At 36.7% G+C, this 25,275-nt stretch overlaps 1 protein-coding gene across 2 annotated transcripts in view; it reads right to left on the bottom strand.

Annotated features, from left to right (window-relative positions):
• Positions 1-25,275, bottom strand: part of TAOK3 (TAO kinase 3) — a 180,528-nt gene extending 155,253 nt beyond the window's left edge. For both annotated transcript variants that reach the window (XM_058531527.1, XM_058531528.1), the window contains exon 1: positions 25,219-25,275. The gene's annotated coding sequence lies outside the window, so the exon portion shown is untranslated. The remainder of the gene's footprint in view (positions 1-25,218) is intronic.

A 25,275-nucleotide genomic window follows, 5' to 3' on the forward strand; every position in this document is an offset into this window, starting at 1 on the left:
CTTGACCTACACCTCATACTTTATAAAAAAAGTAACTTAAAATAGATTACAGATTTAAATGTAAACATAAAACTATAAAATGTTTAGAAAAAAGGCATAGGAGAAAATCTTTGGAATCCAGCGATAGGCAGAGTCCTTACAATTGACACTAAAAGTATGACCCATAAATGAAAAAATTGATAAACTGTATCTAAATTGTATCAAAATTTAAAACCTTTGCTCTGTAAAAGACCCCATTAAAAGGATGAAAAAGATAAGCTACAGACAGAGAGAAAATATCTGCAAACCACATACCTAACAAGAGAAGTATGTAGGATATATCAAGAACTCTCAAAACTCAACATTAAAAAAAAATTCAGTTAAAAAAGAGGTAAAAGACATAAACAGAAATTTCAGTGAAGAGGACATACAAATAGCAAATAAGCACATGAAAAGATGTTTAATTTCATTAGCCATTAGGGAAATGCAAATAAAACCACAATGAGATATTACTATACACCTATCAGAATGGCTAAAATAAAAAATAGTGACATAACCAAATGCTGGTGAGGATATAGAGAAACTGGATCTCCCCTACACTGCTCTCCTACATAGAAAATGGCACAGCCCTCTGGAAAACAGTGTGGCACTTTCTTATAAAACTAAACATGCAATTACCCTATGACCCAGCAATTGCATTCCTGGGCATTTATCCCAGAGAAATGGAAATTTATGTTCACGTAAAAACCTATACACGAATGTTCATAGCAGCATTATTCCTAATAGTCAAAAACCATAAACCAGCCAAAAAACCCCTTCAATGGATAAATGATTAAACAAACTGTAATATATCCATACCATGAAATACTATTTAGCAATAAAAAAAGAATGAACTATTGAAACACGCAGCGACTTGAAAGAATCCCCAGAGAATTATACTGAGTGAAAAAAAGCCAGTCCTCAAAGGTTATACTGAACGATTCCATTTGTATAACTTTCTTAAAATGACAAAACTATAGAAATGCAGAACAGATTAGTGGTTGCCAGGGGTTAAGGATAGGGGCTGGAGAGAAGCTAATGGGAGTAGGCACGGTGATACAGCCTTGTGATGATGGAACTGTTTTTCATCTAGACTGTGGTAGTAGATACACAAAGCTACACATGTGAAAAATTGCATAGATCTAAATACACATATACATACATACACACACACAAGTACCAGTAAAATGTGGAAATCTGAATAATATCAATATCCTCGTTGTGATATTGCACTATAGTTTTATAACATGTTATCATTGGGGGAAACTTGGTAAAGGGTATATGAGGTATCTCTATATTATTTCTTACAACTGTATGTGAATCTACAAAATCTAAAAACAAAGTTTAAACTAAAAAAATCCATGTCCAGTAGTTCACGTGTGGTTATATATTCATTATTCACTTATTTAAGCATTTATTGAGTTGCTCCTATGTGTAAGGCATTAGCTTATGTGCTGGTGAAGTGGAGGTGGGGAGATAGAGGGTGCGCTATCTACAAAGGGGTATTGAATAGAGGCCCTTCCTTTACCAGTGTCACAACTGTAATTCTTTAAATGTTTTTGTGATTACTTTTTTAATATATGTGTCTTCCACCAGCAGAGGGCAAAGACTGTGACTGTTTTAATTACCACTCTATCTCCAGTGCCAAAACAGTGTCTGCAATATAGTCACTTTTCAACTAACACCTGATGAATGAATGACTGAATGAATGAAAATCAATCAATAGAAAGGGCGATAAACACCACCAAATAGTTAGAATACAGTATAAAAAATAGTGACATGATGAAAAGTGCATATGAAAACAGAAGAGGGAATAACTAGTGTTGTCTGGGGGAACTGAGGTAAGGCTTCAAAGATGTGATCTTTCAACTGGGTCTTACAAGACGAGGTATGAGAAGAGGAGAAAAACCATTCCAAGCAGAGGGAATAGAGCATTCAAACGCACAATCTTATCAGAAAAGCAGAGGATTCCCCAGGACCAGCAAAGAGTTTGTTGTGCTTGAGCTTATAGGTCTCTACTGCGAGAGGCAAAAAAGGATAAAGCTAGGGTCCAGGCCCAGTGGCGTAGTGATTAAGTTCGTGCACTCTGCCTTGGCGGCCTGTGGTTCGCGGGTTCAGATTGTGGGCACAGACCTATGCACCATTCATCAAGTCATGCTGTGGTGGCGTCCCATATACAAAATAGAGGAAGATTGGCACGGATGTTAGCTCAGGAACCATCTTCCTCAACAAAAAGAATAAGATTGGCAACAGATGTTAGCTCAGGGCTGACCTTTCTTACCAAAAAAAAAAAAAAAGGATAAAGCTAGAAGTCTGACTGTGGGTGCTACACTAAGGCAATTTGGGCTGTTGCGTGAACAATGTGGTAACACTGGAGTTTTTGAAGCCAGTGAATGATGATCAGATTTGTCTTCTAGAAAGTTAACTCTGATAGTAGTGAGGAGGATGCACAGCAGGGAAGAGAGAGAGAAGCTGAGAAACCAAGAGAGGCTTGAAGGGAATGAAAATTCTCAGTTCTTCATATTATTCAATTTACCAGAAAACTCAATTCCCAAACATACTGCATTTGTGGAAGTTAAGTCTTCATAACTACTGGCCCGAATCGTTTATAACATTGTTATTTTTAAATCTGTGTAATGAATCATATCATAGGGCTAGGAAGTAGAGACATTCATTGAGCATTTTAGTTGTTCTTTTCTGCAGATTCTTCCAATATAAGCATGCTGTTTTAGTTTTTAATTTTAAATTCCCTTTTTCTCAATTTTTAAAATTTTGAAATAAATTATTCTTCATAGTTCACAAAATCTTGCATGTTGTGGTCAATTTATTAATATTTTTGAACACCAAAATGATTATTTCCACATACTATTCATGCTATTGAGGAATTGCACTATTTCTCTTAAAACACAAAATGACGATTTTAGCAACAAGTTGGAGCTTCAGTAATTGATCTTTGGAGAAAATAAAATATAAATCTGAATTATAGAGAATAACTACAAGTATTTTCCATATACTTCTGTGCACATATACATGTATTTGTTGGTGATAAAAGCTAGATACAATTGAATGGTATCTCTCTAACGTAATGATAACTTGGCTGCATCTTCCCCTCCCCCGCAAAAAAGAGAATACTCTCACCAGGTTGGGGAGAGAAGAGCAAAGGAGTTAAATATAATTCCTTCTGGGCACAAAGAAGTGACTTTCTCCCCCTTGCTTTCTTTTTTCACCAGGTGACAGTTTTAACAGCTCTTTTCTAACAGAAAGGAGAGGATCAGGAATATGGATTATGAGAAGAGAATGGCAAGGTATGGAATTTATTGCAGGTAATGTTTTTCTTTCATTTTACAAGAAATAAAGATATTTAAATAGTTTTGTATATAAAACCTCATAGATGGGTATTAAATGTTATTTTTTGAATTTTTTATTATGGAAAATATCAAACATAAAGAAAAGTTGACAGAACAGTATAATGAACCATCTCATGCCCAGCTTTAAATTATCAACTCATGGTCCACCCACTTCCCCAACTCCACACTTCACTATTTTGAAACAAATCCTGGATATACCATTTTACCCACAAACATTTCAGACTGTATATCTAAAGGAACTATTTTTAAAAACACAATAACTATATTATTAGTATACCTAAAATTTAACAATAAAACTTTGTCATCAATATAAGGTCAAATTCTCAGATTTCCCAGATTGCCTCAAAATTTTTTTTATTCTATTGTCTTTTATATGAGTCCAAATGAGGTCCAAATATTGTAGTTAGTTGATCTGTCCAAATTTTATTTTAATGGCAATAATACATTTTAAAAATTAAACTTGGAAGTTTTAATGAATTTAAATAATTATATCTAAAATAAAAGGAGTGAATAACTAGACTAAGTCCCCAAGCAGGGCAATGTTGATAAGTGTGCTGCAAATGTATGGGCACATGGTCAAACCAAGCAAACTTAGGAAAAAAAAGTGGGGGGAAGGGTTGATTTCATTTTCGCCTGTTTTCAAAACACTTCCTTCTCTGCTCACAGTTTTAACTACAAAGCTGCCCATAATAATGATTTTAATAAGATTTTTTATCAAGGAAGCCCACTAACCATGCTAAAAAAAAAAAACTCTCTCTTTGCTTCTTTTAACATTTTCGCTGTTTTACTTTGGCAAAATACTTCCTCCTTCATTTGAAATTAGCTTGAAAAAACAGGATTTCAGAGTGGGAGGGATCATGTGGCTTCCTCATCTCAGAGAGTAGGCAGCTTTGATATTATTATAATATTGGGATTTCCAGTGAGAAAGCTAGCATGAGGAATCAATCTGCTCACAGTTACAAGCTATGTTCTAACTGGTCAACAGACATTACTATGTAAATGTGATCAGTAAAAGTTTTATTAGCACAATATGAAATAACTTTGAATTTTATCCTTTTATCAAGCTTGATAAAGTTACTAATTTCTCCAACATGTTAAAAAGATCTAGCTATACAAGCAATCAAGAAACACATTTAGTTCAAGATTTGAAATAATAAAGGTTAGAAACTTCTCTACAGAAGCCTGCAGAAATCAACACAGTAAATGCCAGACTCTTTACTCAGATAATATTATAACAGAGTTATAAACTTGTGTACTATCAATAAATAAAATATGCAATATAAAATATCTACTGATAGTATCTGATGGTACTCTGTTGTGAGACATTGTAAACCCCCATTAGAAATTATTAGGTCTTCTGAAATTTGCATACCAAGTTCTAATAGTATCTCTTAGGTTTTAAAAATATTATATAGTGGTCCCTCCCACATCTATTGGTCAAGTCTAGATAGCACTTCACTGTGGAGTAAATTCATTAATCAAAAGCAAAAATCTGCTTTGGAAATTCAGGAGTCTTAGGTCACTCCATATATGTGACACTTTACATTAAACCCAGGACTTAAAACGCCCAGTAAAATAATTAAAAATACTTATTGAGTGTTTCATATGTTCAGGGAACTGCGTTAGGTGCATCGGCAAACTACAGAAGAGTCAGAAGGACACCAAATTAAACCATTAATACATTTAGTTTAAAGGAAGTACTTAAAGACAGTAATTTAGAGACGGGAATTTTTGAGATTAAATGTTTTCTCTTAAATTCAGAGCATCTTGTAAAAATTTCCTAGAACTTAATTGTTCCAAGTTTTGCAACGATAAGAAACCCTGCATGGACTTGACAAATTTAGAACATTGACAGTGGACTGATTTCTAATCTTCTTTATTTTTTACATTGACTTCACTTATTTTCCCTCCGAGTCCCTAATGTACTAGTTGCCCTCTATCCTGCATACATTCCAAAATTTTTTTTGATTTACCAAAATACAAAATTCAAGCTCTTGATTCTTCTAAAACAAAGTGAAAGCAGGTGTCATAGTAAATATAATCCACTAGATGCAGGTAAGGCAATTATAGAGTTAATTTGTTCAGTTATTATATAAAAGTGCAGGTGTAAATCTCTGTTAATGCACAGAACAGACAGAATACCACATTCTAACACAACCATCCGTCTTACCTGCCTCACAGGGGAGAAGCAGTGTTCACACCAACAATGCCTATTCACACTTTGACAATGATGGAAATCCCATCTAAGAACTGTGGTATAAGCACTATCACTTTACAATATGTTCAATAACATGAAAAATATGTGGCAATTATAACTTTTTGATCTCACAGTCCTGTTTTTTATCACTTGCATGTGTCTCTCTCTCCCTCTCCTTCTCTTTCATTACATATTAGAAACTAATGGAAAGAATTTAGCTAAAAAAAGCCCCCTTCTTAACTGCAAATTAAATCATGATCTATTAATAATATTACTACTAATAATACTATTAATAGTATTATGGCTTTTTAAATAATTGTTTACTTTCCCATATTTAACACTATTTATTTCTCTTTCTGTCATGCGTTTTCAAAGTCTAGAGCCCCCTGTTATATTTACACCTTTTTTTTTTTAGGCCCTCATTGAATCATTCAGTATATATTCCTCTTGTCAATACACATACACCCCTTCACCTTGTCAAGGATAACTAGAACTTTAATTTGTTTCTCTCAGATGCTAGCCAGTTAAGGACATGTAGCAAATTTTATAAGCTTAGTCTACTCAATCCCCTAGTCATTAAATAGCATGTTAAAAACCAAGCTTACTGAACCATATCTACTTTTTGAAGCAGGTTCTAAACTTGTATTCCTATTTACTGTAGTGATATAAATTTGAAGCAAAATTTTTAGTAAGATGAGAATTAAAATATCTAGATTTTTAAAGTCAGATCAGGACAAAATTTTTTAAATAATATAAAATAGAATAGATTAAATTAAGGAGGCTGGAATACAGTCTTTACAATAATGGACAAGAAATATTCATTAATCAAATGACTGTAGTAATTGGCTACTTGGGACAAATCCAAAGTCTCTCCTCTCTTAGTGATGATCTTATAGGGCTCATAACCAAAAGGTTTGAATGCAAAACTTGAACAAAAAAATCCTGAATAAGCAGGAATATAAGAGGAAGGAAGGCTGGTGATAGTCTAGGGGAAGAAGGGGAGCTAGAGTTCCTCTAGAGCAGATGAAGGCCAAGGAAAGAGCCATGTGTTTGGGGAGATAAGCATGCATCCTTTTAAGCTCTTGTTGGTAGACAGACTTGTCAGACACTGCTAGCTTGTGTTTCTAGTGGATGGGGAACAAAGGGGGCATATTCTTAAGCAATGGGAGCTCTGTTCAGACCTGTAGTATAATAATGCTATTTACCCACTCTATTTGAAAAAACAAAATTATTCCATGTTCTTGGAAATGAAGTTCTTATGGCCTATCTGCTGTAGAATCTTCTATGACTGGAAAGAAACGTAGAGTTGTATTGGAGATAGAATAACTAAGGAGCTATTTAGAATAACTTGTGAGAATAAAAACTAAGAAAAAAATCCACCTTGAATATCCATATAACAATGCTGGCTTGAAAATGATGTGGAAGTATATTTAGACATAGAAATATAAATATTTGTTGATATGGTATAATGATATACTGTTAAAGTTTAAAAAACAGTTTATAAAATGATATATGCAACTTAAGCTTCCCAAATACTATTTTTAAAAAAACATCTTAAAAAAAGTTTGGGAGATTATATGCCAAAACGTATTTGGGTATAGAAACTAACTTTTATTTTCTTCTAATTACTCATCTGTATTTTCTATTTATTAACACAAGAAGCATGTATTACTTATATAGTTGTCAAAATTATATAAGAAGAGCTATCTTGGGTGAAGGACTTCTCACCATTTTGTGAGAAAGAGGAGAAAACGTTAAAAGGAAAGAAAGAGATCTTACTTCCATATCTACTCATTTACCTAAAAGTCTTCTTGCTGGGAACTCCTAACTTCAGGACTAATAAGGAAATGATTTTGCAACATAACAGGGAAATTATAATTTCAAAGTGAGATATATTCATCATCATTACTTTTAACTAAATAAATACTGTGTAGATTAAAATATCTCCACAGTGCCTGCTACACTATAGAACAGATCACTAACAAATTTCTGTTCCATAGAAAATATTATAATATTAGTTTTGGGCATCTTTTAGAGAGAATAAAACATTTATATATAAACATTCAAACTGAGGATTATGAACTAATTTTTAAACAAAACACTGTACTTGAGTTCCCACTATTATTAGCACTCAAAATACACAGCTTGAATAACTAGCAGAAAAATGGACTCAACAGGCCTAACTGGTAGTCTGTATATTGCATCATGTAGCTAGGCTTTCGGGAGGAAAATGCATTTAAAAGCATAGGCAAAGATATGCTCAATACACAGCTAAAAGAATGAAACGTATATAGGATGGAAAGAATTCAATCTTTCTACATATGCCGGAGGTAATGCAAGGTATTTTCTAATTCTAACTATTCTATCTGTAGTACTACTAATAAGCAATAATACTATAAATTTTACATTGAGGCCATTCGATGTAAACGTCCTCCATTTTTCTCCATTCCATCTTAAAATTTCTCCACATACTCAATTGTCTTTATCCTTCAGTCTTCCTTTTTCATATTAACCACCTTTCCCCAACAACACCAAAAAACCAGTCTATTAATTCTGTATCCTACAACTTTCTCATTTCATTAATTTACTCCTCTCATTTTTATTAAATCTTCCATTGCTCTCCATTGACTCCTTTAGGCCTACAATATACTCAAGGTATCATTTATTGAGGAGAGGAGAGGGAACTTTCCCTGACAGGAAGATGCTCTGGTACTAACAAACTCACTAGCTTTAACCTCCTAATCTCCAAATCCAACAGGATTCTTCTCAGGTCATATCCTTCCACAAACTTTATGTAGCTCCTCCTTACATGGCTCTTATTTCTTGGTTTGTGTTGCACTTTCCTCCATGAGTTCCTTTCCAACCCACTTCTGCTAGCTTGTCCTCCTCTCACCTCTTAACACAAGGGTCTGTGCTGGGCCTCTTCTCTTCTTTTTACACTTTCTCTTATTTATCTGATTGACTCATGCTTTCAGCTATCTCTCCCAAGCTGTTAATGCCCTAAATAAATCTCTCACAAGCTGTTTTTCTTCTTTCCATTGAGGCTGCCCTAATTCCAGAACCTCATTACCAGTCCAAGTTCTCATTCCCAATCTCTTTCTTCCTTTAAGTCATTCTAGCAACTATTGATAGAGTAATCTTTCAAAGGCTCTGAGTGCAACAGTCTCTTCTATTCAAACACCTTAAATGGCTCCCCACTATCTTCTGTTTAAAGTTCAGACCTCTTGGCATATGATTCGAGGGCCTTTGATTTGTCACTATCCCCAAGTATTCTAAACTTTATTCACATTTATACTTTACTTAGTCTGAACTACACTAAAAAATATATTATGTCCCATTACACCTGTTGAAAAGCTACCCAATATTCAAGACTCAGCTCAAATTCTATCCCTAAGTTACCCCATCTCCCTGGTACAGAAGTAACCACTTCTTTCTTCATGGATAGAAAGTACTTAACTTCTTTTGGCATTGATGCCATTCTGTCTTGCTTTTAAAAGACATGGACATTTTAAAATTCCTTTAAGTGAATATGACTAGCAGTAGGAATCTTATTTATTTCTCCTCTATAGTGTCTTGAATGGAGCAGGCAGTGTTGAACTCAGATTATATTCATTTAGAATTAAAAACTATTTGTCCAGGATCTGAGGTAAAGCTTGCCTCTGCCTTATTTCTGAAGAAAAGATCTGGGAAACAAATTAGCTAAATGAACAATATTGTGTGTGTGGGCAGGGAGGCTGCTGAATAAATGACTCAAAAGAAATCATTGCAAAGCACTTTCATTTGAATTATTTTACAAAAATAATTATAAACAATTCTACTCCTAGGTATATACCCAAGAGAAATGAAAACATATGTTCACATAAAAACTCATACATGAATGTTCACAGCAGCATTATTCATAATAGCCAAAAATGGAAACAACTAAAATGTCCATCAACAGATGAATGGGTAAACAAAATGTGTTATATCCATACAATGGAATATTATTCAACCATAAAAAAGAACGAAGTACTGATACACGCTACAACATGGATGACCCTCCATGTTGTGAACTCAACCACTATGCCACCGTAAACATTATGCTAAGTGGAGAAGTCAGACACAAAAAGCTATAAATCGTATGAGTCCATATATGAGATGTCCAGAATAGGCAAATCCATAGAGACAAAAAGTAAGTTAGTGGTTGCTAGGGGACGGGGTTAATTGAGAGTGACTGCTAACAGGGGTGTAATGTATAGCATAGTGATTATAGTTTACAATACTATATTATATATTTGAAAGCTGCTAAGAGAATGAATTTTAAAAGTTGTTTTCACAAGGAAAAAAATTTGTAACTATGTGAGATGACTGACGTTAATTAAACTTATTGCGGTAATTGTTTCACAATTATACATATATCAAATCATTATATTGTACACCTTGGACTAATACAATGTTATATGTCAATTATATCTCAATAAAACTGGAAAAAAATAAAGAAGGGGAAAACATTAAAAAAAAAAAAGTTTTTGGGGCCGGCCTGGTGGTGTAGTGGTTGAGTTCACACGCTCCACTTTGGCAGCCCAGGGTTCGCTGGTTCGGATCCTGGGTGTGGACCTGCGCACCACTCGTCAAGCAACACTGTGGCAGCATCCCGCGTACAAAGTAGAGGAAGATGGGCATGAATGTTAGCTCAGGGCCAATCTTCCTCAGCAAAAAAAAGAGGAAGACTGGCAATGAATATCAGCTCAGCGTCAATCTTCCTCACCAAAAAAAAAAACAAAAAAGTTTTTGTTTGGGTGTGCTATATGCTCTTTGGCATCAATAAAAGGAACGTTATGTATTATTTCAAAAGACAGGAGACTGACTGAGAATTAAAGCAACAGAAATCCAAGTGAAGTAACAAGTATTCTTATGTTTAAGCTTCTGAGTAGTATATATTTTGTCTTCCCTAAGAGAATTCCCTACGAGTTTTTGTGGGCAGAGATCATATGTAATTAATTTCAATATCCCTTCACAGAGCCTAACCTTATGCACAGTATGCACTTAATTATACTTAGGTTACTTGAAGAATTAGATAAGAATACTCCTTGGTTATATAAAATTTATTGATCATATTTAATCTATAGTAACAGGATGGAAAGTTGTCAATATCAAAGCTAAACCTCTCCAAGTATAGCTGGCTATATTATTTTAAGAAAGGAAACAAAATCATATATGTACATGATTATCTACATAGATAGATACACACACACATATATATATAGTTTCTCATAAAGAAAAGCAAACATGTCCATCTACAACCAGTTACAAAACTATTTTCATTTGCCTAATGCTTTTCTGTAAGAAGTGACAGATCTGACCCAAATTGGAAAAATATTCAGGTCCCTTCAATATTACTAGGATTGTTGACTTTACTTTAGATAGGCATGATGAAATAGATTTACTTTCTTTTCTTTTCCTTCAAATCAGTCAAGTACCTCAACATTACACTAGGAACTGTGAAAGATTTAATTGTAAGATATGGTTTGTGTATTTAAAATGTTTACATCATTAGTGAAGACAAAACAGTAAATGATATAAGATACTATGCACATTTTCATTCACTGGTTTTCTAATTTAAAAATCACCTGGGAATTTGCAGCAAAACAGTAAGAATTGAAATAGTCAGGAAAGGCTTCAAACAGGAGTAAACTTTACACAGCGTCTTTTTTTTTTTTTTTTTTTTTTGTGAGAAAGATCAGCCCTGAGCTAACATCCATGCTAATCCTCCTCTTTTTGCTGAGGAAGACGGGCTCTGAGCTAACATCTATTGCCAATCCTCCTCCTTTTTTTCCTCCCCCCCACCAAAGCCCCAGTAGATAGTTGTATGTCATAGTTGCACATCCTTCTAGTTGCTGTATGTGGGACGCAGCCTCAGCATGGCCAGAGAAGCGGTGCATCGGTGCGCCCGGGATCCGAACCCAGGCCACCAGCAGCGGAGCGCGTGCACTTAACCGCTAAGCCACGGGGCCGGCCCTACACAGCATCTTGAAGAAAACGTAAAATCTGAGTAGGCAGTGAGAAGAGAGGAGGGTTTTTTGAGTGAAGTAAATAATAGTACCAGAGGCACAGACTTGAATGAATATGGTGTGTTTGAGAGACAGACTGACTTCAAGAGAGCAGAAAGAACGTGCCAAAGAACATAGGAAATGAAGCTGGCTAAGCAGTGTGGGACCGATTAGAAAGGGCGTTGAAAGGCAGAAGAGGTTAGATTTAATGTGGTGGAAAACACGGGACCAATAAAGCTTTCTGAAAAGGGGAGTGACATGGTGGAAGTGGTAGCATTTAAAGAAGGTTAATCAGGACGAGTTGGAAAAAACAGACAGAAGTGAAAGAAGGCAACTGTGGTAACCCAGGAATGAGGTGACAAGGGTCTGGGTAGAGGTGCACAGCGAGACAGGGTGTTTCAGCCGCAATGTGATGGGCCTTGAGACTGACTGTAAGATTAGGAGGTACCAGAGACAAGGAAGAGACATAGACTAATCCAGGGGTTGGCCACCAGGTAAAGCGGTTGTACTGCAGATTAAGACCTGGAAATTTCAAATACTCGAAATATATTCACAAACCCTAAATGTTTTTCAAGCACCCTGTAAGTAGTTTCATTGTTTTGTTCAGTCAATTTACTGCAGGTGCCCCCAAATTTCACATCTGCTTTGCTAACACAGCTCTATGAAAATCTGCTTACATAAAAATTAGTTGTTTTTCAATACATAAACAAAGTTAACTGACCCATCACAGGATATGAATCCCCAGGGACTAAGATAGTGAAAACAGAAAAACATTCTTCTTTATACTCAAATGCATACTTTTTATTATCTGGTTCCACCTCCCATCCCCTGCCCCAAAATACCCACAACTTTTTTTTTAGCTGATCTAAAATCTTGAGACATAGTCCTACCTTTATCTGATAGTGATCTAGTCAGAAACAAACAAACTCTTGAGAAAAATGAATTAAGAAATCAATACTTTGCCATGTTACTTTCCTGAGTTGTGCTATCAAATTGGGAGAAAATTCTCTGAAGTAAAAACAAAGAGAAAAACGTTACTAAAGCTAAATTTGGCAGATTAACTAATTTTTTAGACTAATAATTATTTAAATCTACAGTCAACTCTTCCCCTGCTCCCCCTCTCCCCTTAGAATGGGTAGTACATAACGTGGAAAGAGAAATGGCATAAATAAGACCTATAGATTCATTCATGTGCTCCTATGGTACTTTCTAAATACTTCTATTATTGTTAACACTGATTCTCTTATCTATACATGATTGCATGTATTGTTTTATATCTCTTCCCATGATCATTTTCTGGGAGAGCTGTGAATAAGAATTGAAATGTCCAAAAATAAACATATCTACTATCACTCCCTGAGCTCTTCCTTTATAATGTCTGGCCAAACTTGTGCTTTTCATACATAATCTCATTTAATCCTCACAACAATCTTGTGAGGTAGGTACCATGATTATGCCCCTTTTACAGTTAAAGAAACTGAGGCTTTGGGAGTTAAGGGATCTGTACAAGGTCACAAGGCTATTAAGCTAGTAAGCGGCAGACGTTCATCTGATATGCTCTTGTTAATCATTAAATGATACTGCCAACCCCAAACATACATGACTGAAACCAAAAGTAAGAGATGTATGGAATCTGGACGTGCTACTCACTCACTGTGTAAAAGAGGTAGGAAGGGGCATCAGTTCTAAGAACTGTGTCAGTGACACAAATGGATAGACTCCTTGACTCACTTCTAACCTTTCCTTATACTGAAAACACTGCACTCTATTCCTAAAGGAGAGTAGGACACTGCTATGAAATGGGAGTTAACTAACCTCTCTTTTACCAGGACACTTATATTACATTACTATTTGATGGTATTGGCAGGATCTCAATATTTTCTCAATTTGGTCACATTAAAAAAAATGCAACTAGTCATATCAGCCCGATCAGGACTAACTAGGCTGGTGGGTGACATCAAAATGTATGAAAAAATATTTTCTTAGTAGAATAACCAGTGACTTAAGCAACCTATGTAATTCCTACCAGTGACTCTGAAATAAACTAACCTTTTAAAGAAACTTCTCGGTACATAAAATATATTCATAAGAAGACACTTCTAAAAATAACTCTCCACTGTAATTCCCTCCTTATGCATCTGGGCAGAGATGTCATATTTCCTCCACAAAGCTTCCTTTTATGTTGCAACAGTAAGAATCTCAATTTCAGCTGAACCAGAACAATCAAGAACTACAAATTCCTTCACAAAAGATGATTATTTTTAGTAATATTTTATGTAAATTATCTAAATATGATGGAATACCTTACACTTGAACTCTGCAATACTTTTAACCAGAAAGTAAAGCAGTTATAAAGTCTGTCTCCCCTCACCCTTCTTTTTTCTGCTAACACATGGTCTTCTACAAAAGGGTGAGTGTGATCTTTGCAGACTATAGATAAGGAATATGACCACGGTAAACTAAAGAATAGAAGACGAGGCACATGTCAAGTAATTCAGAAGCTTAAAACTTGTCATCTGTATAGGAAACCAGCAAACAGTTTTAACTGGTTAAATAAACATGTAGAAATTAATAGGATGCAGTTAGTAACTTCCACTTTTCCCTCCAACTAGTGGTGTTTTGGCAGGCAGCCATATAATCTGCAATAATCTGTCACTACAGTGAAGCCCTACCCATTTCCTTTGCTCCACTCCCATCCAAGCCATGACTGGGATACTTCTGGAGTGCTAATATAACATTCAGACAATCATAAAAGGCCTCTGTATCTATAAAAACTGCAATTTACATAATTTGTACTTTTAAGTTTTTAACATTTATAAATCTTAAGGGAAAAAAACACTATGACATCACATTGCAAAGATTATTTGAAAGTTTTAATTTCCTTTTTTAAGTATTAGAAAGAATAGAGCTCCCAAATCAGTAATATCCACTGCAATGCTTCTTGAATGAAAATTCACCCTACGTATAATTATAAGACTTTAATGTACACAACTGCCATGTAAAGTATTAGGAGTTTGGAAGTCAGGGTTATACACATTTCATTTAAACCTTGTTCCAAGAGCCTAGTGAAGTTGGTAAAGAAGCTATTAAGGTAGCTTTCCTGGTTTATAAAATATTTTGCATTAATTTTGTAACATACAAACTATGAGATACTAAATAAAAAATTATCTACTTTCCTACTTCATCTAATTTCATTTTATGGACTAGAGTAGTCCCATAAATTATTACCTCATGGCTAAAATATTTTATTTTTATACTTTAATAAGTAACTACCCTTATGTACTAAAACAAAAAAAATTACACAACAAAGTAAATGTGATCAAATCCTCCTACTTTTCTGCCTCTGAATTTGGTATTACGTTCAAGAAATCGCTCTGCTTTCCATCCTATTTTCCCTTTCTGTAAAAGAAGAAAAATAAGTAGGTTTGTTGTTATTTAAGATCTCTAGGGTGAATAGTATGTCATTTTGAGTAGCTTTATTTTGAAATACTCTTTTACAGTAGAAATATCATTCATTAGCATAAACTGCATTCATTTAATAAAGATGGCTTTAGTATATTCAAAATTTTTGTTTAAAAGACTCTTCTGACAAGACTTTGATATTTTATTTGCAGCTCAGTATTTATCTTACTTATCCAGGAGAAAGGAGAAATCAAATAACTTTTGAAAAAAACTCCCACTAATATTTATTTGTAGAATATCAAACTACAAATTAAAATAAATAGAGCATACGAATCCAGTGACTTTTGAGGTTGATTACTCTCAGCTGGATTTTGAGCTAAAGCCATATTCACAAGAAATGCAACAAAGTTTATTAGCGATGTTTAGACACAAACCATATTTATAATAAAACATTAAATGTAAAACAAAACACCAAGCTTACTCACAGTACATCTTCTCAAAAGCGTGTCCTACATTTCCAATCCAACGTACCAAAAACCAAAAATTCTTTACTTAGTTATAGCAATCAGTAAGATTGCCCAGAGATGGTTTTCTTTAAAAAGCTGCCTCTTATACACTTAGGAAAGATAAAACTGAACTCAACTGAAGTTGTAAGAACACCATGCTATCTCCCGAGAAAGGAAGTTATTATAGACACAGTTTTATAAATGAGGCTTAAAGAGACTACTTCCTGGTCAGACAGTTAACGTCAACAGCATTTTATACAGCTTTACATTTCGACATTTTGGAAAGAATTTTCTAAAAACTTTTCCTGATTTTTTTCCTCCAGTCTGTACAAAAGAGGAAAACTTGTTTAAGCTAAATAAGTCTTAGGTAAAAATCCACAAAATTCTATCAATGCCTCCCGTTATGGTATCATGTAAATATCAGAACTGGTTATTATTACTGATAATAATATAAGCTTAAGTTTTAATTATTTTACATTTACACACCCTCCATCTCCCTCCTCCCTGTGTGCTAGAGTGAAGTTTCACGGGATACAACATTAGAAGGTAAAGAAAGAACTTAAAGGAGGACAACTCACCAATTCCTTGATAATGAAGAAAATGCAAATAGCCATTCACATTTTAATTTTCAAGTTTAAAGTTAATTCTCTTTTAAACTTATATATTAAAAAACTTCAAGAAACCCTGTACAATCCTAATAGGGAACTGCAGACAAAAGCAGCGTGACCTGAGTGCTGCACATTACTATCGGTATTGCAAGCTGAAGTATTTCCTGTTACAACTCCCATTGGTTCCCAGGTGCAAGTGCCTATGGGTGTTGCCGATTTAGCCTTCCTTTTGTAAGTGAACCACTAAAGAAGATTTCAGGTTGACACAATCAATACTAAGAACTATTAGGGCAGAACTACCTTGGGCTAATTCCAAGAGCCTCCCAAACTAGGTTGATTGTGAATTGATGATTACCTAATTCAAAAGGGCTGGAGAAAATTTATTTCAACAGACTTTCATTATTTTTCTAAAATGCACTGTTATTAAGAATGTATGTGACTTCACTCAACAAATATGTATTAATTGCTTTCTCTGTGCAAAGCACTGTTCTAGGCACTAAGAAGAGAGTAATGAACAAAGCAAAGTCCCTGTGGTCATTCATACACTATCTAATAGACTTTTGACAGTTTCATGTATAATGAGAAAACTTCCATGAAGGCAAAGGCTAAAGAAATTTGTATGGAAATTTGGAAAGGCAACTGTAGCACACATAACTAAAAAGCATTGTAATTAAGGCCACCACCTTAAACTTAAAAGAACTTTTCCAGAACCTAGTACATAAAAATAGAATTCTTTATGTTTTCAATGTTTCAAAAAGGCCAGGTTGGAGGCAATGGTATATGTTCCAGCAGGGAAAAGGAAAAATTTCTCACCATGAGTCACCAATGACTAAGTTCTTTTAATTCAGGCTTAAAACACATTTCAAACCCAATTACATGTACATGCAGAAAAGCGATAATCCCAAATTAACATCAGAAGCTTGATTTGACCAATTTTCAGGTTTAATAGCAGCATTTAAGAAAAAAACAAGTGAACTACTTGCAATAGGATAATGCCTCTGTCCTGAATTTTATTATAATTTTGGTCATATTAGTCTTTAATGCCTAAAGGCCATGTCAGCAAGCTTCCATTAGATTTTGTTACAACGAACACAGTTTTCTCAGATTTTAGCTAGACTGAGACACAATTATCTTGGATATATGGTGGTAGGAATGGCTTTTATTTGTATTCAATATAACAAAAATATAGTAAATTCAAGGCTGCTCAAAAAAAACCCATAAAACCCAGAGAGTATATGTACAGATAAACTCTACTCTTCTAAGCTATACTTTACTTCCTTAGGATTTTACTTTCTATGTTTAAAATAACAAAACCTTCTTTTTAGCCAACAAATTGGAGGAGCTTCCAAAGCCAAACTGATTTATTCAGTCATTCAACAAATATATGTTGAGTACCTACTACATGCTAGGCATAGTTCTAAGAGTTGAGGATACAACAATGAACAACACAAAAATCTCTGCTTTCATAGACTCTAAATTCTAGTGTAGGGATATAAGACAAACAAATTATTTGGTATCTCAGAAGGTGGTAAGCACTATGGAGAAGAATACAAAATGAAAAGTAGGGATAACAATAAGTTTATTTGTCCACAGTTGCAAATTGCTTATATCGCAAAGTTAACAAACTTTACTTTGGAAGACCAGAGTATTAGAGCTCTCCCAGAATCCACCTCTGACTCAAGTGATCAACCACCTTCTGTTGCAAATGACAGAGAATCTAATTTCATTTGTTGCTAATACCCAGAGAAAGGATAACAAACTTTCAAAGACCTGAAGTTAGAACCAATTCCTTACAGATAAAAACATCACCTAAGGAAACAAAAATAACAAATCCCAAACACTCAGAGTCAAAGGTCACTTTAGGGAATATTATCATGCCGAATATGAACATACAAATTTCCAAATATTTGCTACCATTGCCATCAAATTTACCAACTATCAGGGTCAGAAGTGAATTCTTCACTTAAGAATTATCCCTGCTATATTCACTGGCAGCAATAATTATATTTAAATATTATTTTTGAACCTAAAATAAGTATTTAAATTTAATACCATTCAACAAATATCTATTGAGCAGAAATTAGTTGCAAGACACTTGGTTAGATGCGTAAGACACTGTCCTTTGACAATCAAGAAAACGAACATCTAGGAAGGATAAGACAAGTACAAACCCTATAATGTAATATCAGAGTGAAGATTAGTATAATAAGAAAATGTACAAAGCAAGTACTTAGGGAATTCAAAGCAGAGGGTAGCAAGGAGGATGATCAGAGAAGGCCTCAGGAAAGATGGCATTAGAGGTAGGTCTGGAAAATGAGAAACAGAAAGCGTGCTAGGGAAAAGAAATGGCAGCAACCAACACCTGAAGGTGGCAAGTCAGTAAGTGCTTGGCCAGTAAGCAGGCTGGTCTGGTTGGGGCACAGGAGATACATATACGGACGATGGGACAATAGAAACCTAAACACAGGTTGATAAATCTGTACTGAATTCCGATTTACAGTACAGTACAGTACTTCAGATTCAGTACAGTGGGCCACGGGAAATTATTAAAGGTTTTGAACATGTGAGTGACAAAATCAGAGCTGTACGTTAGAGAGAATAAGACAGCAACGGTGTATATAGGAAGGACGAAAAAGAAAAGGAGACTGGAAAATTGTCACAGGAGTCCTTCACTAGCACCATATAAAGGCTCTCATTAGCTCCTTCTTGGACCAATGAGAGGTGTAAAGCAGAAAGTGTACCGAGTTGAAAAAACAGATCTAGGTCACACTGGTCAAGTTTGCCATTGTCTGTGTGACCTTGGGAAGTCACTTACCCTCACTGAGTCTCAATTTCCCCATGTGTGAATCTATTAATTATTTTTGGAGTCAGGAGCCACAGAATTCAACAAATGATTAGATGCTGAGAGTAGAGCAAACATACCAATAAAAAAATTGTTTCAAGTGATTAAAATATGAAGCAGCTACCATTTATTAAACACTTTCTATGCCTTTGTCACTATGTTTGGTGCTTTACATAAACTGCTTCATTTATTCCTTGTAAGAATCCTGTGAGGTACATATTCTTATTTTACAGGTGAGAGAATCAAGGCCTTAAGACACTTACCCAAGGTAAGCCAGGTGGCATAATGACAAAGCCAAAATAGGTGCCTACATCTTTCTGAGTCTAAGGCCCTTTTCTCCTTCCAGCATGATACTGTTTCTTATATGGTAGATAAATCATGCTAACATTTGTTCTTGGGTTCCAACCGAATCACTGTCTCTTTTAACACCCTTTTTACGTACTAAAAGCCCTTAATGTGGATAAGAAACAAAGTGTGGGGGCTGGCCCAGTGGCATAGTGGTTATGTGGATAAGAAACAAAGTGTGGGGGCTGGCCCAGTGGCATAGTGGTTAATTTTGTGCACTCCACTTCGGTGGCCTGGGGTTCGTGGGTTCAGATCCCGGGCGCCAACCTACACCACTCATCAAACCATGCTGTGGTGGTGTCCCACATACAAAATAGAGGAAAACCGGCACAGATGTTAGCTAGGGGACAATCTTCCTCAAACAAAAAAGTGGAAGATTGGCAACAGATGTTAGCTCAGGGCCAATCTTCCTCACCAAAAAAAAAAAAAAAGAAACAAACAAAGTGTGAACATAAATATAATCTACTAATTTGCTAATCATTAATTCATTCACTCATTCAATTCACCCTTCTTGAGCATCCTTCATACTTTGTGCCTGGTACTATACTTGGCATGCGGGACACAAAGATTAATAAGACCTATCTCTGCCCTCGAAGTACTCACAAGCTAGTAAAAGACAAACACATGTAAGGAAGGAACTGGTATACAATGACAGAGGAGAATTTTGCACAAGAGACAATGGAAACACAAAGGTACATGAAGCATAATATTGTAACTTTGTATCTCTGTTATTAAATCTTGATCTAGATCATTTAAAAACTATATTTATATGGCTTTTTTGGAAATCTTTGTGTATTTACACACACACATCCTTCAAAAAGTAAAGGCTAATGTTCACAACAGAATGGAAAATTGGCCATGAACTATGATTCTGTTTTGTGTGTCTACTGCCAAGACTAATTAGGTTATTAGTTTAAGAAAGTATTCTGCCTTGATTAGTTCCATCCATTGTAATGGGTAAATAAAATGTATTTGGGGGCTGGTCTGGTGGTGCAAGCAGTTGAGTGTGCGCGCTCCGCTTTGGCGGCCTGGGGTTTGCAGGTTCGGATCCCAGCCATGCACCGATGCACCACTTGTCAAGCTATGCTGTGGCAGCGTCCCATATAATGTAGAGGAAGATGGGCACAGATGTTAGCTCAGGGCCAACCTTCCTCAGCAAAAAAAAAAAGAGGAGGATTGGCATCGGATGTTAGCTTAGGGCCGATCTTCCTCACACACACACAAAAATAAATAAAATAGAATGCATTTGAATTGTCATAAGCCTTGATTGCTATGGACATAAACCATGTCATTACACAGAAACTGAAACATATAAAAATAAATATATACTGCACAGAGTCCTATTCGATCTGGAAATAAAAAGGTTATCCCATTGTCCATGTAAAAAAGTGGAAGGAAGTAAAATTGAAGTCTTCCAATTAGGACTTTGATAATTGACTAAAATATTAAGCATACCAAAACGTACACTGTGAGGCTGATTTTGATAACCATCATTTCACCTAGGCCAGAGGTGAAGTGAAAGGGCCCAAAACACTCGACTCTAATGTGTAAATTCCCAGCGTTAGGAGCTAAAGCCACATGGGCCACACATGTACATTAGGGAGAATAAGACAGCAACAGCGTATATAGGAAGAATGAAAAAGAAAAGGAGACTGGAAAATTGTCACAGGAGTCCTTCCCTAGCACCATATAAAGGCTCTCATTAGAGAAGGTTTTGTTTAGGGGAAGAAGGTTTTGCTAGGTATAAAATGTTTATTCCAAGGCATTTCCCTTTTCTCACTCATTCTGGGGATGAAAAAATGTGTATTTGTGAGATATCTGACAATGGTTAGGAGACTGATCCATGTTAACAAATCCAGAAATCTATCCCTAAGTCATTCTGTCACATAATAGAAAGAATTTATAAAGACTTGAAATATACTCCAATGTCTCTAACAAATCTCAAACCAGACAGACAAAATACATTAGGTTGATTTATAAAGTATTTAGGTAACTTTAACAACATGTAGCTGGAATTATACAATTTAGCAATTTAATCCCTATTGGTTATCATAAAAATTCTAAATAGTTGTTGTTTTTAATTTGGTGCTCAGAGCTTGGAAATGAGTTAGATCACATTTTGGCCCATAAATTCAACATATCTAATCTATAATTATAGTTAGGTAGATACCACTATGTTTTTTTACGAAGCTAAGTCTGAGTTTAGGAAATACTAACAAACTTGTAATATATCCTCACAAATAAGAAAGCAACCAATTAAATGAGTGATAAAACTAAATAATCACAAACTAAACTCCCTATGCTGAAATGCAATTGTACAATATCCCACAACTTAAAACTAATCTGAAACTATCCTCTCTGATTGATAGGAAACTCTCACTGAAGACTGAAAAGAAGTCTTATGAAAAGAACTCTTAGGAGAGTCACAAAACACTTTTAGATGGAAGCTTTCTTTCTTTCTGTCTGTCAATCTGTTTTCTTTTTGGGAGGAGGGAAAAAACAAAGACTGGAGGAAAAGATTATAAAGGAAAGAGGCTTTTAACTAAGACTAAAATAAAAGTACAAATAATTTTCATTCATTCTCCTATAACTACTGAAACCAACAAATATGAATACTGGCAAGCAATGAGAACTTTTATTCAAGCTGGCTTAAACATTAAGCAAAATTAGATATCAAGGTAGACTCTGAGATTACAATGGTTTAACTGTATATGACTCAAGTGGTAAAGAAAGTGTAAAATGGGTTATTGTATGTACTAGGCAGTACTTGCATCCTGCAAAACTAAGACTAAGAATAGTTTAAGAACACCAAACTGAAAAGAATTTGCATTCTGTGGCTGCTATAACCATTAATATGGAAATATAAGGCTTCTTAATCTCTTCTCTTGATTATATTTTTTAATTGAACAGAAACAGTTTAAATGAACATAGGTGTAATGACTTCACATATTTATAGTTTCTTGTAGCACAGTTTTATTTTGTGAAACAAATGAAAATAAATTCCCACAGAATTCCTACCCTCCCACCCACCTGGGAATAAATGGTTACTATAGGCCCTTCCTATCACTGAAAATTCTATTACACTGAATCTCTCTTTATCATCTCTGAATCAATATTATAACGTAATGTGGTTGAAATGACTGCTTTAGTAATCACTCAGGGGAGTATCAGAACACTTTCTTTTCTTACAAGGAAATAAACAATGTTTTGTCTTAAGAAACTACCATTTGTACCAGTCAGAAATGAGCTAAGTATGATAAAAGAGCTTATCTACTCAAACATTTCTATTACTTTGTAGAATTATTGGTACTGAGATTCTCAGTCCTTCCACAGACTATTTCCTATGTTACGTGCACTACATTATGAATATATGCCCCTTGTAAACGACCTCTTGATTTAACTGATCTTATTTTTACTTGAATTCTACCTAGTGTTCTGGAAAAAGAAATTTAATGTCAAAAAATTACACTTAATACATGTTAAATAAACTATAGTGCCTCATGTTTTCAATTTGTATTTGCTGCTGTTGTTCTTCTCATCTCTATAACTTCTGTTTCTTAGGAGAGGACTTCTAGTTGGTGGCATTTTCACAACCACATCAAGTTCCACACTCTCTGAAGCCATACAAGAACTTTTCTGTATCAGGTAATACCCAATAAAATCCCCAAATAGCACATGTCCTCTATTTATTATCACCCTGATGAAAATGACTTCCGGAATTTTTGCTTGGATTTAAATAGGCAGTGCTATGGAAGCCTTCTACATTATGTCTCTGGGAAACAATGCAGCATTTCTTTCTTCCTCTTAGTTGAAGCTGCCCGTTACTAAACGTGGGCAAAGGTTTCTTATAAGACATATTCTAAATCTGAAGCAGAGAAGCTATGTAAATAATGGTGAAATGATACAGTAATTACATTTTCCATTATTTCCCCCAAACCATCATTTTCTAAGTCTGCTTTATAAAAAAGAAACCAGTCGAAAAGAGAAGGGGTGAGGAGAAGCAACACACAGAGAAAAAGAAGTTAAAAAATTTAAATGCAAAACTGCTGGTACAACCATAACAAAGCATGTGCATTCAAGAGAACATTTGAAAGGTAGTCAGGGCAGTATTAACATATCCTAAGTACTGTGAACAACTAGCCCGGTCATTAGTTTAATTTTCACATCCGTCAAAGGAGGAGGCTGCCCCCCAATTCTCACCCCCTATTGCTTTCCACTATTTGTTTCAGCATTTTAATAGGCACACACTTGCCTCCCACCAGGACATACAGTGTCTGGTTTAAATAGGCTTATCTCTCTCCTTAGCTGGTCCTGGAATTATGCCTAAGGCTCAGCCCTGGTAGCTTGTAGGATGAGAAATCTAATTGGATGATGCTGTTAGTTTAGCGACTCCAATACCTCTTCAGAATTTAGTTTGACCTTCCCACTCTCTCCGACACATCCAAGTTAAACAGCTAAACTTAGTATATAGTTCCTTTAAATCTGCATTGTAAACAATGACGCTGGTGTGCTGCCAAATCTGGAAAAGTTTCTTAGCTCCCTGTTGTGCTAAAATGAAAAATACAGGGTCTATCAAAATAAACATCCTAATTAATCCAAAACATGGGTCTCCAAAAGGATGCGTTTCCCTTTCAACTTGTTTGTGGTCTGTACAAGAAGCCCTCTCCAACTTTTCACATTCTGATTAAGCTGTTAAGGTCAGGAAGCCCCTCACTTTCAAGGCATCCACGCCGAACTCGAAGAAAGGGATGGGAAGCCCGGGGGCCAGTGGGGAGAGGTCCAGCTGTCCACTCTCTTGATCTTTCCAGATCTTTGTGCTTCTGCCAGACCCTCCAGCCCTCGCGCTCCGCTTAGAAGATGTTTCATTACATAATCCCTGTTCCACAGAGTCACCCACAGAGTCACGGGGGCGCAGGCTGTCCCACGCCCCAAACACTGCCTTTAGGAAGAGCGGCTGACCGCGGACCCCGGGAGCAGCGCGGTCCCCTCTCCTCTGCGCTCCGAGGGTCCCAACTCCCCGAGGCAGAGACCCCGACCCGGGCCCCCTCACCTCTCCCACAGAGGGCCGGCGCCGCGCCTCCACCCGCGCACTCAGAAGCCCTTCTCGGGGTCTCCCCACTATCCCCAGCACCCTCGGGGTCTACCCCTCAGATCCGCTGTCCCCAGCCCCCTCGGGGTCTCCCTCCCAGACTCGCTGTCCTAGTCCCTCTCCGGGAACCCCCACTCAGCCCTGTTGTCCTAGCTCCTCTCCGGGAACCCCCGCAAACCCCTGTCCCAGACCCTCTTGGGACCACCCTTAGACCCGCTGTCCCGGTCCCTCTAGGGAACCCCCCCAGACCTGCTGTCCTAGTCCTTCTCGGCCCCCCCCCCCAAAACCCGCTGTCCCGGCCCCTCTCGAGAACGCCCCGCCTCAGACCTGCTGTCCTAGCCCCTCTCGGGACCCTCCCCAAACCCGCTGTCTCGGCCTCTCTCGGGGAACTCCCTCAGCTCTGCTGTCCTAGCCCTCTCGGGGAACCCCCAAACCCGCTGTCTCAGCCCCTCTCGGAACCACCCTTAGATCCGCTGTCCCAAGCCTCTCTCGGGGGTCCCCTGATCAGACCCGCTGTCCTGGCCCGTCCCGGGGTCCCCTCTCTTCAGACCCGCTGTCCCGGCCAGTTTCGGAGTCCCCCCATCAGACCTGCTGTCCCAGCCCCTCTCGGGGTCCCCCCCTCAGACCTCCTGTCCCAGCCCCTCTCGGGGTCCCCCCCTCAGACCCAATGTCCCAGCCCCTCTCGGGGTCTCCACTCCACAGGCGGGACTGTCAAACCCGCTCCCGGAACTCCCCTCACTTCCCGACCTCACTCCGCCCAGGGTCCCCTCGCCTGGGCTCACGCTGTCACCGCCCCGCGCCCCGGTGCTCTCACCTCAGACCTGCTGTCACCACCCCCGGGCCCGGCGTCGCCGCCGCCGCCGCCGCCGCC

This window comes from Diceros bicornis, chromosome 35 (genome assembly GCF_020826845.1).
Source record: "Diceros bicornis minor isolate mBicDic1 chromosome 35, mDicBic1.mat.cur, whole genome shotgun sequence".
NCBI lineage: Eukaryota > Metazoa > Chordata > Mammalia > Perissodactyla > Rhinocerotidae > Diceros > Diceros bicornis.